Source organism: Thunnus albacares, chromosome 3, assembly GCF_914725855.1.
Source record: "Thunnus albacares chromosome 3, fThuAlb1.1, whole genome shotgun sequence".
NCBI classification, from domain to species: domain Eukaryota; kingdom Metazoa; phylum Chordata; class Actinopteri; order Scombriformes; family Scombridae; genus Thunnus; species Thunnus albacares.
In genome coordinates this window covers 2951563-2969795 of record NC_058108.1, presented here as the reverse complement: position 1 = coordinate 2969795, position 18233 = coordinate 2951563, and positions in this window count along the sequence as shown.

Sequence of the window (18233 nt, the reverse complement as noted above, 5' to 3'; positions counted from 1 at the left end):
TCTGAGGACATGTGTTTCCATGGTTTTTAAAGGTAAGTTTTGATTGTTTTGCTCTCTGACTGCTTCATCTTGAATTCAGGTGAGCTGGCTGTTTCTGTGTATTATTTCTAACCACATGGTGCTGACACGGGAATGATGAGGATATGATCACTTGGAAAGAATGGTCGAGTCCAGGGTGAAAGCAGGATTATTATTTTAAGGCCAGCTCATATGAGGGTTGGCCTCCTGCACCTCCTCCTCTCCTGTCTTCCTTTTCAACCACAGGTTTTCAACCACACCTGCCCTAACACAGAGACCTCCTTTGATGAAAGAAATGTGATAGGCAGAGACATTCCTGCTATGAATGTCCATACTTGCAAAGTTCTGGCTTAGACCTAAAAAGCCAAACATCACACATGGACTGTGATGATTTAAGATGCTGAGAAATCCGTGTGCGGGTGAATTAGTTAGACCTGACTCTCTTCCAGGAGGTAATGATCAGTATTCAATTTTGAGCTTAAAAAAGGTGATTGATTCAGTTTAATATTTGCCTCAACCTGCATATCAATGGTGGCCTCCACACAGTTGAAACAGATTAAAATGAGCTTTTAGCCACCTGGTACAACACATGTATTTTATTGTGAATTGTCCCTGTTAAATTATCAGTAAAACATATTTCATATCCACTTTTTAACTACTTGCATTTGACTAATTTCTGTATTGCACCTACTCATCGGTTCTCTATTTACTTTTTCCTAACTTTGTTCTTCATATTGTTCCTTATTTGTCTTTGTTTTTCTCTCTATTCCCAGTCTATGACGATTGTAACTAAGAATTTCACTGCACACAAGATAAAATAAATTAAAATAAATTCCCGTCAGAAGTTGAGACAATTTCATGTCTTGTGCAACAGACAGCCGTCTTAAACCTTGATTTAGATCGTGCCATGTGATAAATGTTAGATGTTTACAGGCCCTTTGCCAAGCAATGCTCTTGAGTTCAAGAGCACAACTGCACAGCCCATGGGCGATTTGGCAGGTCTCATCAATGTCTTAATGTAGTTGCTGCAACATGAACACTCCTAACAAGAGAGAGACGGATGAATATGAGTTACAGACACAGTAAACATCCCCAGCTGTTCATCTTTCCTGTTCTTCCCCTAAACTAAATCTTCACTCGTCTTTGCCAGATTTGCACATTTTGTGACTCAGTGAGCTGATTTCAATCCTGACAGCGCATATTTCCCTCACAAAGGCAATGTGCCTTTAGATCAGTAACAGAAAAATATTTTTGGGTTGGATAAGAAAACTGATAACACTCTCATGTCTCCAGACTAGATATGAAGCTACAGCCGGCAGCCGTTTAGCTTATCTCAGGCAGTATTTGCCAAGCAAGTCATTGCTTCCAGTCTGCTCATAACGTCCCAAGTAAAACCACAATGTATTTTCACTGGAGTTTTTCTATAGATTAGACAAACGAGATATAACATGTTAATCAGTGAGCTTTCGAGATGCTGGTTGGCAGATTTTGTTACCTTTGGACTAAGCCAGGCTAGCTGTTTTCCCCTGTTTCCAGTCTTTATGCTAAGCTACGCTACCTGTTGCGTGGTTCCAGACTCATATTTAACAGACAAATACGAGAGTGGTATCCATCCTCTCACCTCTCTCTTGGCAAGAAAGTGAACAAAAAAAATGTTGAACTATTCTCTTAGTCACATGTAACCTGACAAGCTAAAGAACAACTCCTGAAATACACGACAAAGTTAGAAAAATGATAAATCAGTGCTAAATCCTTGTAAATCTCTGTTATTGACCAGCGTTTTCCTTCCTTGAATCTACTTTGGCTTAAAAGAAATCAAAGTGGCTCTTTTACCACCGACATTCATCTCCGCTCTGCAGCTACCTGTCTGACCAGTGTTTCACTGAAAAACACATTAGAGGGTGTAGACTGGAGTCATGACTCTCAATTTAAAAAAGGAAACCACCTCAGGAAGCTGTCAGTCATAGCTCTAATGGTGTGACCAAAGAGACAAAGTCATGGCCCATCTATTTTAATCCTCCGGTGGTCATTGTACAGGGGGAGTTCTGGAAGTCCTGTGACTGCTTCTGTTTTCAACTTCTCCACTGATGCCGAACGACAGTGAACCGAATCTGGCAGAGATGTAAAACTAATCTTGAGTGATGAAGTAAACCAGTCATTTTCAGACAGGAATAAACTTTACTGTGTGTAAGAGCTGGTCTGTGAAAAGTTTTATGGTCAGCAGTGTTTTAACAAGGTATCGGACAATTATAAACATTCCTCCACACAGGCCAGTCTATCCTGGGAGATGTGAATAACTTTTCTCCAAACAGAGATTCAAGCCAAGTCACGGTCAGGGTCAACTTGCTCTTAATTTAATCAGGAAGTGGAGTATAGTTTTGCCATAGCAATGTTCCTATAAATAATGATGGAAGATGTATTCAAATCTTTTACTTAAAGCAATAGTTTGACAATTGGCTTATTTGCTTTCTTGCTGAGAAAATCAATATCTCAGTTCAACATGAAGTTACAGCCAGCAAGAGGTTAGCTTAGCTTAGCATAAAGACTGGAAACAGGGTACAACTGCTAGCCTAGCTCTGTCAAAAGGTTAAAAATAGACTACAAGCACCTCTAAAGCTCACAAATGAAAGCATTGGATCGTGTTTAATCTATACAAAAACCAAAGGGTAAGTATATTGCAGTGTCCCAGTTTTCAGTCTTTGTGTGAAGCTAAGCTAACTGGCTGCTGGCTGTAGGCTAATGGATGGGCGTGAGAGTGTAATCGATCTTGGACCGTCTCATCTAACTCATAAGAAGAAGGCAAATAAGAGTATTTTCTAAAATGTCTGTCTTAGCATAGTAATTAGTCTAGTAAAAACATCAATACTACACTATAAAAATACTTGCACTGTGTTGCATTCAAAGTCCTGCTTAAGTAAAAGTACAAAAGTATTATTACCTAAATGCACTTAAAGGATAGGTTCACAATTTTTAAAGTCTACCTTAAAACAATTAGTTGGGTGCTCATATGAACACTGACTCTGTTTTTTTGCTCATTCCTCTGTTCATACTGCATTGACAAAACCCTTTCTAACAAGCTTCCACAGCCCTCGTTCTGTGCAAAACACATTCAAAAGTTTATCTTAAGTTAATATGAGACTTCAGCAGTACGAGTTGATCAAATCAAGTGATTACCTTCCAAAGTTACAGAGTAAATGTTAGTTTTTCTTTCAATCAGGTGACCTAAAATGGCACCCCTGAAGGAACAACAGTAACAAGATGTACTGAGATGACATGAAGATTGCAAATCTAATACTAACACCCCAGAAAACAAAGTGATGTCATAGGCTCGTGCTGTTTTCTCTGTTTCTCTCACATGGCCTGTCACCTTAGAGGTACACGCTGGGTGCAACACGATACACGAAAACATCAAGGGAGACGCAGCTTTTATGAGAAAGGGCTGATGTAGGAAAACAGGAAACGTCCAGAGGAAAGAACAGTGAATAAACGTCGGTAAAGGCGGTGGTGAGAGAGAAAAGAAAGAAGCAAAAAGCAGAGGAGAGGAGGAGAAGTGTGGAGAGGAGGAGGAGGAGGGGGAGACAGGTGTTTCATGGTAAGAGAGTTTGTTTTTTCAAGGGGAGGAGTGAGCAAGTGCCCTGTTGCCTGGTCTGGTCTGCCCCAGTGGGGTTCTGGCAGTCTGGCAGTATGGTATTTCCCACAAAAACAGACTGCTGGTATTTCAGCCCATACCACTTTTAAGGTCACATGAACCAAATTACACGATACTAAGGTCATATACTTTAAAATACATAAATACATACGGAAAGGCGTAAAGAAATACACGTTACATAATATAATTCCAATGTAATTATCCAAATGGGAGCATGAAATTGAGACTTGTGGAGAAAAGTCATATCCTGAGAGAAAAAGGAGGAAGAAAGAGTACAAGTGGTGGTGACAGGGTGATTAAACTGGTTTCTGTGCTGCTGCAGTGGAAAAAGTTAAGCGTGTGGGAACCTCATTTATGTGTGTGTTTGAGGTGACAGAAAGGACAAAGGTGCATGTGTTGTTTTTTTTTTTAAATAACAGAACAGAGGCCTGAGTATTGACAGAGAGAGAAAAACGTGGGAAAGCTCAGAGGGAGAGAGACAGAGTGTGTTTGTGCGAATAATGACCACTTCTCATATAATATTATAATGTGTAATGGGATATGTGCTAAATCTGGCTGTGACATTTGGTTCCTGTGTTAATGAACTGTGCATTTAAAACTCACAGAGCATTGTAAAGTTACATAAGGTAGCAGGACTCAGCTCTCTGGAGAGAAAACTGGCAACTATTTGAATTGAAGACAGCTTTCTTGGAACAATTTCTCCCCCTAGTGGAAGTTTCAGAAAAAAATAATTAAACTTTCTTTTCTATGAGTAAGCTTTCTAGGAATAGAAGAGCTGATAACTATTTAGGTTAAGATGAAAGCCTGTCTTAGATCAACCCTTTAGTTCCGATATGTGTAATACTGGTTGAACCATGTTGCTTTTTAACAGACAAAGTGAAACTGCTTTATCCACATCATAACATCAGTGTCTATCAACTTGAAAAACTTTCCAGTGTTAACTTGCTGCACAGTGAAGACTGTATTATTTCCTTAAACCTCCACAAGATGGAGCCAAACACTACGGTATAGAAACCAGTTGATGCCTCCAGGGCAGGATTTGATCCTGAAGGTACTGAGCCGTGAAGTCAACATTGGCAGTGCAGACGCACAAAAAAGCCAACAGAGCACCATGAAACCTGATGCTGATAGCTCCCCGCTGCTCAGCTCACCTTTTTCCATGTGTTTGGACAGAGATAGGAGTTCAGACCAGCGGTGGGAAACCATGTGCAACTGAAAGACAGCATGTTTTCCCTCCAGCGACACATTCGACCAGAGAGAAGGACTAATCAGTGATATCACCTGGTTTGTTTGGAGTGAAAACCTGCAGATCGTCATCCCTAGACATTCTTGGGTTATAGATCCACATGATCATGTTCATTCTCAGATGAGTTCCTGAGAATACTCACTGCTGCACCATTGTTACATGTTTTGTTGTTTTAATCATTCCTCCTTCACTCGCCCTCCCTGATCTTTAATTAAACTGAGTATGTGGTGGAGCTGATGAGGGATACTTGCCTCCTCTACTCCTATTTTTTCCAATAAATCTCTTCTCACCAAACCTATCAGACTCCCTTCCACATTTCCTGCTTGCCTCTCCCTCCCTCTTTTCCTCTGATTTCAACCCTCTCTCCCCGTTTTTTTCCCAGACTGTGACAGCAGAGTGCAGCTGCTTTGAACATGGTTTTATTTGGAGCACGCTCTTGTCTCCCATCACATGCGGTCTCTTGATTAGACTGGCCCCCCTTAGCAGTCACTGGGGCTCACAGCAGCCGACTGACAGGAAAGGGAAAAGCTTTTCCCAGGTAGTAACAGCACTGCCTGAAGACTTGTAAGCCTAAATATCCTGCTCGTTTGGGAGGTGGGGATCGCCCTTTGGTCAGCTGCTAGATCCTACGTTTCCCATATGGGAGTATTGGGTTTGAAATGCACAAATATGGAAGTGTGTTCCACATAAGCTGCTGTAAGGGCAGATGTATATCAGGATTTTAGCCCTCAGTACTTAATTCCCTGTCACATGTAAATTGATAGAATTGCACTGAAAAACAAATAATTTTCTGCTGGTCGGAGAGACATATGCTAGCCTGAAACTGTGCTGCCTAGGTCGTTCAAGAAATGTTGTGTAGCCTTTTAGCTTCCTTTAAGCTACTGTATGCTATTAGCCATGCATTTACCTGTCTCAAAAAAAAAAAAAAATATATATATATATACACACACATATATATATAAATAAAAAAGTCTCAGACCACGTTGAAAATCTCTAATATCTCAAATAAAGTTTGAGAAACATTTAAAAACACAAGAAGTAATGACATATAAATATATTCTACACTATTTCTACATCAGCAAACAAACTTTGTGGCATTGATCCACTCAACTCCTTTGTACAAAAGGTCAGATTTCATTGAGTTGTATCCATTCCTTTGAAGCATGCGTTGAGATGACACTCAGGTGGATTTGATCTATTCATCAGAGGCTTGTTCGAGTAACTCAGCTTACAGCCAGTGTTCATCTGTTATAAATACGGCTGTGCCTCAAGTTTCCAGCAGATCATTGCTCATTTAGTAGCATTGTGATAGTAGGAAACATGGCATCAGAACTAAGTGAAAGTATCAGAAGTCAATTGTTATTCTAAGCAGAGAGAGGCGTCTCAGCATCAAATCACGGCTAGGCTAAAGGTTTCTAAGGGGGCCAATGCATGAAACTCTAAAACGCTTTACAGAAACTGGATCTCCCACAGGTAGGATGTAGAGTTGAGCTCCCCTTGCACTCAACATCTGGAAGACCAAAGAACTCATTGTAGACTTCAGGAAGTCTAAAAGCTGCAGGTAAAGCCCTACATGAATAACATTAAGGTGGAACAAGTCTTCCGCATTTCAGTTACATCTCGCAGGACATCAGTTGGTCCCTCATCATCTCCTCTCTAGTTAGGCGCAGCAACATCTTTACTTCTTGAAGAAGCAGAAGTGCGGCCATCTCCCCCTGAGATCCTTCTACCTCAAACATTGTCTGAGAAGAATGCATGACATTACAAACTGTACACCAGCTGGCCTTATGGGAGGCACTGCGTGTCTAAGAGCCTGTATATCCAGAATCAGAGGCAGCTTCTTACATAAGGCTGTTGTTTAATTGAACTCAGCTAGCCACTAACTGCTCCCTGTATATGGTCCCTATGTAAAGCTTTTTTAGCTTTAGGGATGGAAATATAGGTCTGATGCTTGGTCCACCACTTTGGTCCACACTGAAATATCTCAACAACTAGAGGATTGACAAATTTTAAACAAACATGCTCTCTTTGGTGATGCCCTGACTTTTCCTCTAGTGCCACCAGCAGGTTGACAAATCTCTGTGTGTTGGATGGATTGTCATGAAATTTGGCATCCATGTTATTCATAAGATGAATTGTCATAACTTTTTCAACTCAGAACTTCAACTTGTCCGGTACTTTGGTTTGTATATGAGGGTGGACCCAAAAATTCCCAGAACTTGTCCCATCACTTCTACAATTCCTGGAAACATTTCCTGTAGTCACCTTTTGTCTCCGTGTCCAGAGTCTCCTGCGTTTCTTCCTGGAACCTTCTCCCTTTCAGTCCCAATTTTAGTTTCACCAAGCTATAGGCATACAGCCTCAGCTGTACTTCATGTTTAGTGTTATCTAACAAATGTTAGCATGTAAACACGCTAAATTAAGATGGTGAACATGTTAAACATTATACCTGCTTAACATTAGCACTTTAGCATTATCATTATCATTGTGAGCATGTTATCATGTTGATGTTAGCATTTAGCTCAAATACAGCCTCACAGAGCTGCTAGCATGGCTGTAGAAAAAGTATGTTTACAGTGTAAACAACAGTGTACCCCCAAATTATTCTGTCTCTTAATATAATTGTGCACACAACCTTTACAGTAATTTATTGTAAGCGTTTTATTATTTCTAATAATAATAAAAAAATATGTCTTGGAATGACAATACTGTTTTTTGTATACAAGTTTAATGACAATAAAGTTTTACTTCCTCCAGAGTCCCCTCCTCCCTCTCCATCTGTCCCCAGCTATGCATCCCAACCTCCTCATCCATCACCTCCTTCCCACCCATTCCTCAAATTCTCCCCATCCCCGTCAAGACGCGCCACAAGCTGACAGCGAATGCAGCCTTCCTTCAGCAGTGGCAGAGTAACACAGATATCTCAGTCTGCAACATTTAGAGATAACCCACATCTCCCTCCCTTGCCTTTCCCCCACATCCTTCATTTGCCTCTCCACTGTTTCCTCCTCCTCTGCTTGCTCCGACCCCGACGGAATGAGGGTCTTATGAAGATAAATGACGCCTCTCAGCTTCCTTACCCTTCTCCCATCTGCTTCCTTCACAGCTGCGGTGGGGAATTCCCCTGGAATCTTCTCATTCCTCAGAGTGTCTTGCCTGAAGTTCACAACATCGTATTTTTGTTCATGAGGAACAACGAAAAAGCCCTATACATGGTTGACTGGAGTAGCTGAGGACATTAGGCAGCCGTGATAGTGATTCTGAGGCATGAAGCTCATCAGATTTCAATTACAGAGGAAATGAAGTGAAAATCTGAAGAGGCTATTTTATAATCAAGGTTATTGAATGTTTTTCTGGTGCTACACCCCTAATATGACTTTGTAGATGAAGATGAAGAGACATTCCAGCTCAAATCAGGAACATGTTACTCTTGGATATTAGACCGGGCAGATGACACGAGGGAGTCAGTCTGAAGATAGAAACTAAAGGGGCACAATCCTCTTCAAAGTGTTTCCAGCAAGATTTTAGCTTCAACACTGCTCACACTAGACATATTAACGCTGAGGAATCTTAATATGGAGAAGAGAAAGCTCTGTAATGGAAGTAATTAATGTTGAATCCAAGCTTTCAGTTGCTAAACCTTCATTAGGGAAACTCACATTTCTTTTTCCCATCCTGATTCAAAACCAGAACGGACCCGGCTAACTCAGATGTGACCAGTACGAATATCCACATAGGACTCCCTAGCGTGGCTCGGCTGTCAGACTATCTAGCAGTAGTTTTTAAGGCACAAGGAGCCTTAACACTTAAAACAAACTATTTAACACCTTCACCTCTCCGCTTGAACATCCTAAGAACATAACCTGCAGGAATATAAAAATTGGGTGGTGTATCACTTGCAACAGCTGCAATGAACTCTGCATTGAAGATAAAGCAATAAGAGAGAGAGACCACCTCAAACAGACTACATCAGCTGTCAGTGAACACCAAACCAGCTGGGAAGGTTGATGACCAGGAGTTGGTGAACAGGCAGGAGAAAGATCAAGGACACTATTCATCTCCGACACCACCATCATCTTTTGAACAGAGATGGGGTTACCATCTCTCCCTCATATACAGTACGGCCACCTGTTATCAAGTGACAGCTCCATACTTATTGTGTGTTTAGACAGAACACGAAGGGAGGTTTAGACGTGGCGCTATTGCATAAAAAGTCAGTGTTAAGTAATAATAAGGCATGAAATTGGGTGGCACGAATTGATATGAAAATACATCATTTCAGGTTGAAAATGTTTCAACTTGAGTGAAAACTTAGCACGTTTCCTGGAGCTTTGAATCTACTTCATAAACGTACAGAGAGAACAGGAAACAGGAGAGAGACTGGAGGGAAATAATAGAATGAATTCAAGTCCCTAGTGAGGTCTGAGTTCAGTCAGAAGCTGAGCTGAACACAAACACACACGCACACTCCAGTAGACACGGTCAGAGCGTCTGTTGCTAGCTAGCTTACAGCTAACCTACAGCTGGTGTTTTGGCTGTTTGGGGTGAATAAACACAAACGGTCCAGCAGTCAAACTTGCATGAAAGTTCCATCAGCTAAAGAGGACAATGGTTGAAAGTTCCAAGAACAATTAAAGGGGACGTATCATACACATTTCCAGGTCTATATGTTTAATCGGGGCGCTTACACGATACATACACGCGTCACGATAAGCTGATGTCAGCTCATCAGCAAGGTAGAAAAAAACAGGGGTTCAGAGCAGGCTGCAGGGAGCATTTCTACATTAACCTCAAGTTTTGGAACTTTGACCATGTTTAACGTAGATATCTGATATCATAACAGTATATAAATAACAGAAAACCAATATGTCCCCATTTAGTAAGTGGACCTTGTTCTCACAGATATTTCTTTCCTCTATATATGTTTTTTTGGACATGTTCCACCTTCACATACGCCACAGCAGACATGTTGACTTGTCATACTAGGAAAAGCACAACATTAACGATGGCTCTGTTCCATTCAAGTGTCCCGGTAAGTCATGACAGTGTGACAGTGAGCCAGAATACACAATACCTGGACCTTGAAACTGAGGCAGCTGTGCGGAATTCAGCCATTGTTAGTTTTATAATTAACATGTGCGCTTTTCCCTCTGTGACATGTCAACATGTCTTCCACGAGAAAGGCCTATTGTGTCTTGTATGTTTCCCTCAAAAACAACATTAATTTGCTTCTGTCTTGGAGAAAACCTTCATATTCTATGCACTGTAGGAGAATCCAGTTTTACGGTGGATTTGATACTTGAATGAAAGTATAAGACAAAAAATGCCATGTTCTTACTTCAATTCCCCTTTCCACCTATTGAGCAGCAGGGCATGAATAAATCAGAGAATGAGCAAAACTCCTTACAATTCTGCATTCGCAGGCGCTTGTGTGCATGTGAGTGTATGTAAGTGAATTTATGAGACGGAGAGGGAATGTTTAATTTAAAATGAAGACAGAGAACAGCCTCTGAGGAAAACAGTCTATTCCACTCACCAGGGCACCTTGAGTTACTTACTGAGGCAGCAAACCTGAAGCCCGAAAAATGTATCAAGGATGCAGCGTAGCCTTCTTTTTTTCTTGCCAAAAAGTGATAATACATTTGACTTTTTTTCCTCCACTTCATTGGACGAGGCAATACTTTATGTTTACGTTCTGCCGCATTTGGCAGGTGTCACATAGTGATGATCCAGCAGTCAAGGCAGAGACAGTTGTGTGATCAGTGAATATTAGGGTTTAACTGGCTTGACAAATGAAAAGCTTTTGGGCGTCATAGACTGATAAAGATAGATACTGAAGTAGATGCATGATTGTGTGTATCAGTAGGTAAAACACACCCAGTTTAGTGGCTGGTTCAGGCCTTGCTTCAGCTCAGAGGGCAGAGCCAGACGTTGTAAACATTCAGGAATTAGCCTAAATCTATCCTAAATCTGTGCATCATTTGGGAAAAACATGATAGTTGCACATCCTAATTGTTCTCTAACTGTCTTCATCATTCTGAAACCATAACACAGCAACTGTTGAGGATGACTAATTTTCACTCCTGCCACCCAAAAAGAGGCAAAAAATTGTCTGATAAAACTATTGCTTACTATTTTTAAGTTACATGACATAGTTAGGGTTGGAATTTGGCATGAAGAGCATTACTAATCTTGAAACCTATTTTTGTTTTTGTTATCCTATGCTGGAGTAGAGTTCACAGAATGACAAATCTGCTACGTTTGAATCCATACCATAATAATCTGGGCTGCTCTAATGCAAACTCAGGATCCCCAACAACACCAAGTAAATGTGGTCAACACTGAGTTGAATATTAGGCCAACAGAAGAACATTTACTCAAATTATATAAGGTTTCTAGGAAATAACGTAGTAGGAAAAACAACATCGGCACATATTATGATCTTATGGTACCTTATTTGATCTACTCCTGCATCTTGTACTACGGAGCAGGATTTGGGGTTAGCAAGATAACTTCAGGTTTAAACCTGGGTTTTCAGGGTTACGACGATGGTTCACTTCTTACTGGGGTACGTCACCATGGTAACTTATGCTGAACTTCAGAGGATTGGATCACAACCTGTCAACACCTCGACCACTGACCAATCAGATCACTGGAAAAAAAAGGAGTCATCATTCCTACAGGATCCCGACATGGACAAAAGTCCTGAGTTTACAATAAAGTGACAAGTAAAAAGGAGCATTACATATTTTTATATGTTGGTGGAAGCATTTTATTGTTCCAGGATTCTAACAATCGGAGAGATCATTTACGACATTAAACACATAATGATGATTTTAGCTGCATCTTAATTTTGCAAAGTTTATTTTATCCCTCGAGTCATAACTGACAGTTTGGATAATTTACACTCTGATTCTATCACTGCAGCTCAGAATAACATGAGACAACTATGTGGTGATAATTGGAAATAAAAACAAAAGATTGTCTTTTATTAGAAAAATAATCCACACTGTTAATTGGCTCCCATGATTATAAATGCAACATTTGGGTCAGACAGACCTCATCAGTCATTAACTACTTTTCAGCTCTTTGCTTCGGCAGCAGAAACAGTTTGACATCACTTTTACATTTTTTATGTGACATATTCAGAAAGGTTTCTTCATCATCCAACTAATTAGCAAAAATACTCCCTCTATACTTAAGTTATATATAATAATTCCTACAGTTATTTTAAGCCGTAGCCTACTTTTAATATGTGGAAATTATTTCTAGTGTTTCTACATCTGGTCACTCTGTTTTCCTTTCCTTCTCTTTTCTTCTCCTTCTCTTTTCTTCTTAATTGCTCTTATTGCGGCTGCGCAACAAAAAAAGTATTAAGATTTCTGATCATAAACTGAAGATGCAAAAAATATTAAATGCGTATCTTACTCTCTTGCATCTACTCCTGACATCTTTGCTCTCCTTTACTCCTCTCTTCTTCAGTCCTTTCTTCTCAACACATTTTCGTCTCATCTGCAAGTTTTCACATCTCATTTCCTGTTCTCTCACTTTCTCTTTCGCTCCTCCCTTTCTTCTCTCTTCCTCACTCCTCAAACCCAGACTTCTACTTCCACTTCTGTCCTCTTCTCACCAGTTCTCCACTCCTCTCCTCCTGGCTCCTCATCACACATTTTTCTCCTCTCTTCTTCTCCTAATTTCTGCTTTTCACCCATCTCTCACCCACCTTCATCACCTCTCCTCCTCTTGTCCTGCTTCCTATCCTGCTTCACAGGTTTTCTCTTTTCTTCTTCGCTGTCTCACTCATTTCCCCTCCTCGCTCATTTTCACACTTTTCTCCTTGTCTCTCCTTCACATATGTCCTTCTCCCTCCTCCTTTATTTTCTTCACTTTCGCTTTCATTCCTTTCTTCTCTGCATCCTTCCATCATTGGAAACCTGAGCCATACAGAAATGCTGTATATCTATACTCTCAAATAACTAGCATATTAAACATCTCCATTCTGTCCACTCCTCTTGTTCTTTCTTCACTCTCCACTCCTTTCCTGCCCTGTGTGTACTCTTTCTTCCATTTCTTCTTTACACTCTTTTCCAACTTCTGTCCACTTTCTGTGGATGGCGGCTGAGGTTGACTCCTCATGAAAGACTTTGTTATGTCCATAGTCCATAAGCTAGTTAACTAGCTAGCTAGCACGACACACACAAGACAACATCCCCGATGAGCTTTTGTTCCATTTATTTGCTGGTCCAGTCAGAAAGACTGAGGGGAAATGGCACACAGTTGAAGTTATTTTAAAAACCTAAAAGATTTGGAGCTTTTGACAAAACATTTGGGACTGGAGCGACAAGAAGCGACCCCACCGACTCCACCGTTGCTTCAGCTATTAGTGCAGAAATGAAAACTTGCAGACGAGAGAGGAACGGGGCGGGAATGAAGGCTAAACTGGCCACCTTTGCAAATTGTATAGCTGAATGGGCACATTGAGATTATTCCTTTCCCTTAACTCAAAAAGGAAACATGGTGGGAATGAGGGCATTTGTGAATAGATTCCTTTGATATCCTTTGATATGAAGAGCTGATGCTTAAAGTAGTTCATAAAGTGATGATGTGCTTGGAGCAAAGTGTTTGATGAATACTTTTTGTGCTTTTGCAAAAAAAAAAAAAAGACATTTGTAGGGAGAATGTTTGTGTGTGTGTGTGTGTGTGTGTCAGTATTGGGATGACAATGGGCTGAAAGCACATTTTCTGTATGTGTCTAAGTGTAACAGAATTTAACACCATGAAATGACTGAGAGGTGTTTTGATACAGCATTTTGAGATTGCAAAAAGCAAATAAAGAACCAACACTGCACTGTTTGATATCTATGTCAAGGCCTCCTTGACCAGGCAGAGTGAGAGGAGAGAAATATAGTGTAAGAACTCCTGACAGCTAATCTCTTTACTTTTGCCCCGTGAAACATAGATCTGTAGGAGGCCGACCAGAGGTGAATGCACAAAAAACAAAACAAAACAACAAAAAAACAGAACACACTGACACAGTCCAAGACAGGCAGTCGCATGAGAGAACAACTATTTTAAGAAGTCAAAGCAATCAAAGTTTTGATTATGATTCCAGTGGCGCACTAACAAGTATTAAATACATGCAGTCAGATACAAGGCAAGAGTACTTGACATAGTACTTGACATAGCTCAAATAATATTCAGAATTAAGAGGGCAGGAATAGAAATTAAATTCATGTGGATTCCTGCACATATTAGTGAGGATGATAATGAGCTAGAAGATAAATATTCAAAAGGAGCAACAAGAAAAAGATGAAAAAGTACGGTTGTAAAATATAGCAAGGCTGAGTTTAAAAGTATAATCAAATCAGAAAATGAAAAAGAAATGGCAGGAAGAGCGGGATAGAGGAAATAAGGGCTGATACTAGTACGGCATTCAAAGAAAAGCAGGAGAAATGAGAGGAAGCAATAGAAATAGAGAGGAGAAGGACTTTATATCACGGATGAGGTTTGGTAACACTGGTCTGAACAGGACATTAAACATAATGGTGGAGCATTTCTATACTGTCCTAAATATCAACAAGAGAGACAGACGCTTAAAACTGCACTCCAAAAGAATCACATGACACCAGGTATTAGAGAAATGTTGCAGAGGCGTTCAGGTGATGTAGGATACAGGGCTATTTTCAGATTTTTAGAAAACACAAGGAATTAATAGGAGAATTTAATGGACCTAAAAGCTGTTTGCCAACCACCATTAAACAACAGAAGACATCAGCCGCTGTCTATTCCATCGAGCCTCCAAAGACTCAAAAGTCAACTTGACGAGTGAGCGAGTGTTGAGCATTTGCGAGTGTGTAGGGACGGTCGAGCTTGTGTTTGTCACAGCCTTGTGCTAGTGGAGCAGAAATACGTTAAGTTTTAGCTAAATGGAGATTTATATATCACTAAATTAAAGCCAGTCGCACCACACAAACTAGTTCTTACAAAGAGATTAGTTAATATTTATACTTACTAACTGCTTGACTAAATGACCAAATAGTGACGGATATCCTCTAACTGTAAACTGCATGAATACAACTAATTCTAAAACATATATTTCTCCAGGTGTGCAGACAGAAACAGAACAAAGTCATACTTACATTCAATGAGGGATCTGTAGTTAAGATTATTTTATCTTTTGGCCCCTGAAACTGATATTTTTGGAAGTTATGTTACAGCTCGTGATGCTACAGTGACTTCCTGTTTACATAGTTGGTTGCTTTGTAATGGAAAGCCCGATAGATGTTTCCTAGCAACCAAATTACATGTTACTGAAGTGTTTAGTGGCTAAGACATTGTTCATTTTTAAAAGTGCAATCTGATTTGAAACTAGATGGTAGTTTCTAAGAATGTAGGAAGGACTTCAGATACTTTTGCTTTTATTTGGGGAGGTTTTCAGACATCTGTTGTATTTTTTAAATTATTTTTTTAAAAGTTATTTACTGCTTTCTTTTCACAAGGGCTCCCTCTATTATTCACAGATAAAAGCAGACCAGTACAAACCATGGATGTATTATAAGAGCTGGATACCAGATAAAAAACGGCGCCCATTCAGTTCAATAAGAACTGCTCGGCTGGTACATACGCCATAAAAGTTTCTAGCTTCCATGTTTGCTTCTGCATTGTGCGGCCCACTCAATATGTGCAGTAGTGTTTTCCCAGCTGGTCCTGCCCCTGAGTTCCTGATTGGCCTATAGACTTTACATTGTGATGACGTCACAGATTTTTAAAATCAGCACAGGAAAGTTTTAATTACCACCTAAAACACTTATCCTCCTCCAAAAAGACCATATCAAGTATTTTCCTGAGCAATAACAACACTGTTGCAAGTGCCATCTAGCTTTGGACAGTAAATACAAGCCACTTTTTATCCATGTACTGTCTGTCTCTGCAAAAAAAAAAAAAAAAAAAAACTGAGCTGGCAAAGAAAATGTACTGCTGAGACTAATAACAGGCTTCCTTACTGTCAGTAGTTCCATCAACAGAGGTGTTGACACTTGACCTCTGCATGGTCAAACATCTCCGGAGCTAGAAACTGGGAGATTGGTTGTTGCCATGGAGGCATGTGACTCCCACACAACTGAAACACATTTTGCAGCCACAGTTTTAAAACATACCTACAGTATGTACCTACTGAAACAGTGTGACGCAGTAATGTCGAATGACTAACCAAACAATAATGGCATTAAAAAGCATTAAAAGGAGCTACACACACACACACACACACACACATCAGAAAATGTGCACAAGTGATGACATGATCTCTGTCTGTTCTCTGTTTTCATCGGCTGGGTGATGAGAAACATTTTAGAAATTATTTTAGGTATCAGAACACAGGATGTTAAAAGGCAACTAAACAATTAAATTGATTTAATTTTTCCCACTGGAGCATAATTATATTTTTATTTTGACTTGACATTTTCTGACAGAAATATTTTAATCTATAAATATTTAATCTATTTCATGAAAAAAACAACAACATTTTGAGTGTAATCATCAGTGTTGTTTTAAAATTAAAAAATTAAAATTGATTTCGAAGGAAATCTTAAATCATTAATCTGACCTGAGCTTCACATTTAGGCAGAATCATTTCTTTATTTGTTCTTGAGAGTTAGCCTAGAAAGTTTAACAAACATGTTTCCTCTTTGCAGTAGATTTCCCCAGAAATATTCCCTCAGTTCCCTCAGCGTTTCAATAATTAATTATTTTGTTCTCAGAAAGGAGAAATGAGTGTTGCTACAATGGGGCAAAGCCTGTGAGATAGTTCAGACAGACAACTTGATGCCATGCTACACTCATACACGACATGCTATACTCACTGCAATATACAGTATAACAGGAGCAATCTAATAAGGCAGTCTAGTCAAACTGTCCTGCTGCTGTACAGTTTTTGATATTACTACACTGACTTCAAACCAGAAGCAGAGTTTTCCTGTTTTCTGTTATTGGCAACTCTTCCCAACGGATGCATTCCCTGGTGAAAAACCAGGTAATTACTACTCCACTACACTTAAATTGGCTAAATAGTGCCTGCTTGCACTAACATGCTAATTGTTAGCACAATTGCACGATATTGATGTCTTAGCTCCGTTCAGTAGCTGATTGTGGGCTTGGCAGTATCGGGCACTATGAGATGTTGTGTATTGGCAGCTTAAATAGAGCATGTCTGGTTGAGGTAATGTCTGCCACTGTGTTTGCACTATTCACATTGGTATTAATCTTGTGCTCAGTTTCTTGTGGTTGTTGTTTACCACGTGTTATGATATGTTGTCAGTTTATGTAATGGTAAAAATGAATATCCATGTTCAAGTGTTCTGAGTGACATGTGCTGACTTAGTTTACTAAACCTGAAACACTCTGGCAGATGGTATGTTTTAGAAATTTTAACATTGTCTGGCACTGAGCCCATGCACATAATAATTTACCTGTAACATTGGCTTCATGGGAAACTAAAACCAAGGCTTTTGTCACACTAACTAGACAGTAACATTCACATTTTCTCCACGCACTTTATATTCAGTTGCTTGTTGTTGAAATATATAGTATATACACATATATATTATATATAAATATGTAATATAAATCCAAGTATGAGTTTATGTGACTGTTAAGTCAAAACGGTACTACACTATTATACTAATCAGTCTTCATCTTTTTATTGTTATGTCATTGTTGCTCTTTAGCTGTTTTGTTTGATTTTTGCCTTTTAAGCAGTTGTCATGGTTGAAAGATGAAAGTTTAGACTTGCTCGACTTAATTTTCAGTTTCTGCTGTCATATTTAAAGACTTCTGGGTTGCCTGTTGCCAGGCCCAGAGTGGCTGTGTTTTCCATTGTTGCTGTGCTTGTGTCAGCGTATTTTTCTGCTGACATTATCCTCTTGTAAAGCAGCCTGGTCGCCAGAATAAAACGTTGGCAGTTTACATTTCTGCAAAACCACAGAAACATTGAATGTCTACGTTTCAACACGTGTAACATGTAGCATGTTAACATTTCAACAATACGTATTATATCAAAATGTCAACAAAACGTATCATATCAACATTTCCAAAATACGTATTAGGGATGCACGATATTATTGGCACATCATCGGTATCAGCCGATAAAAGCTCTAAAATAAAATATCGGCGAGTTTTGCCGATTATGAGAGGCTGATATGTCGCCTTCTCCTCCGCCGCCTTACTGTGCTTCCCTTCACGGACTGTTTCACCCCGACGGTCCTGGTGCTTCCTCCGAAGGCTCCACTTCACTCCGCTTCTTCCCACTTTAACTTGAATAACAAA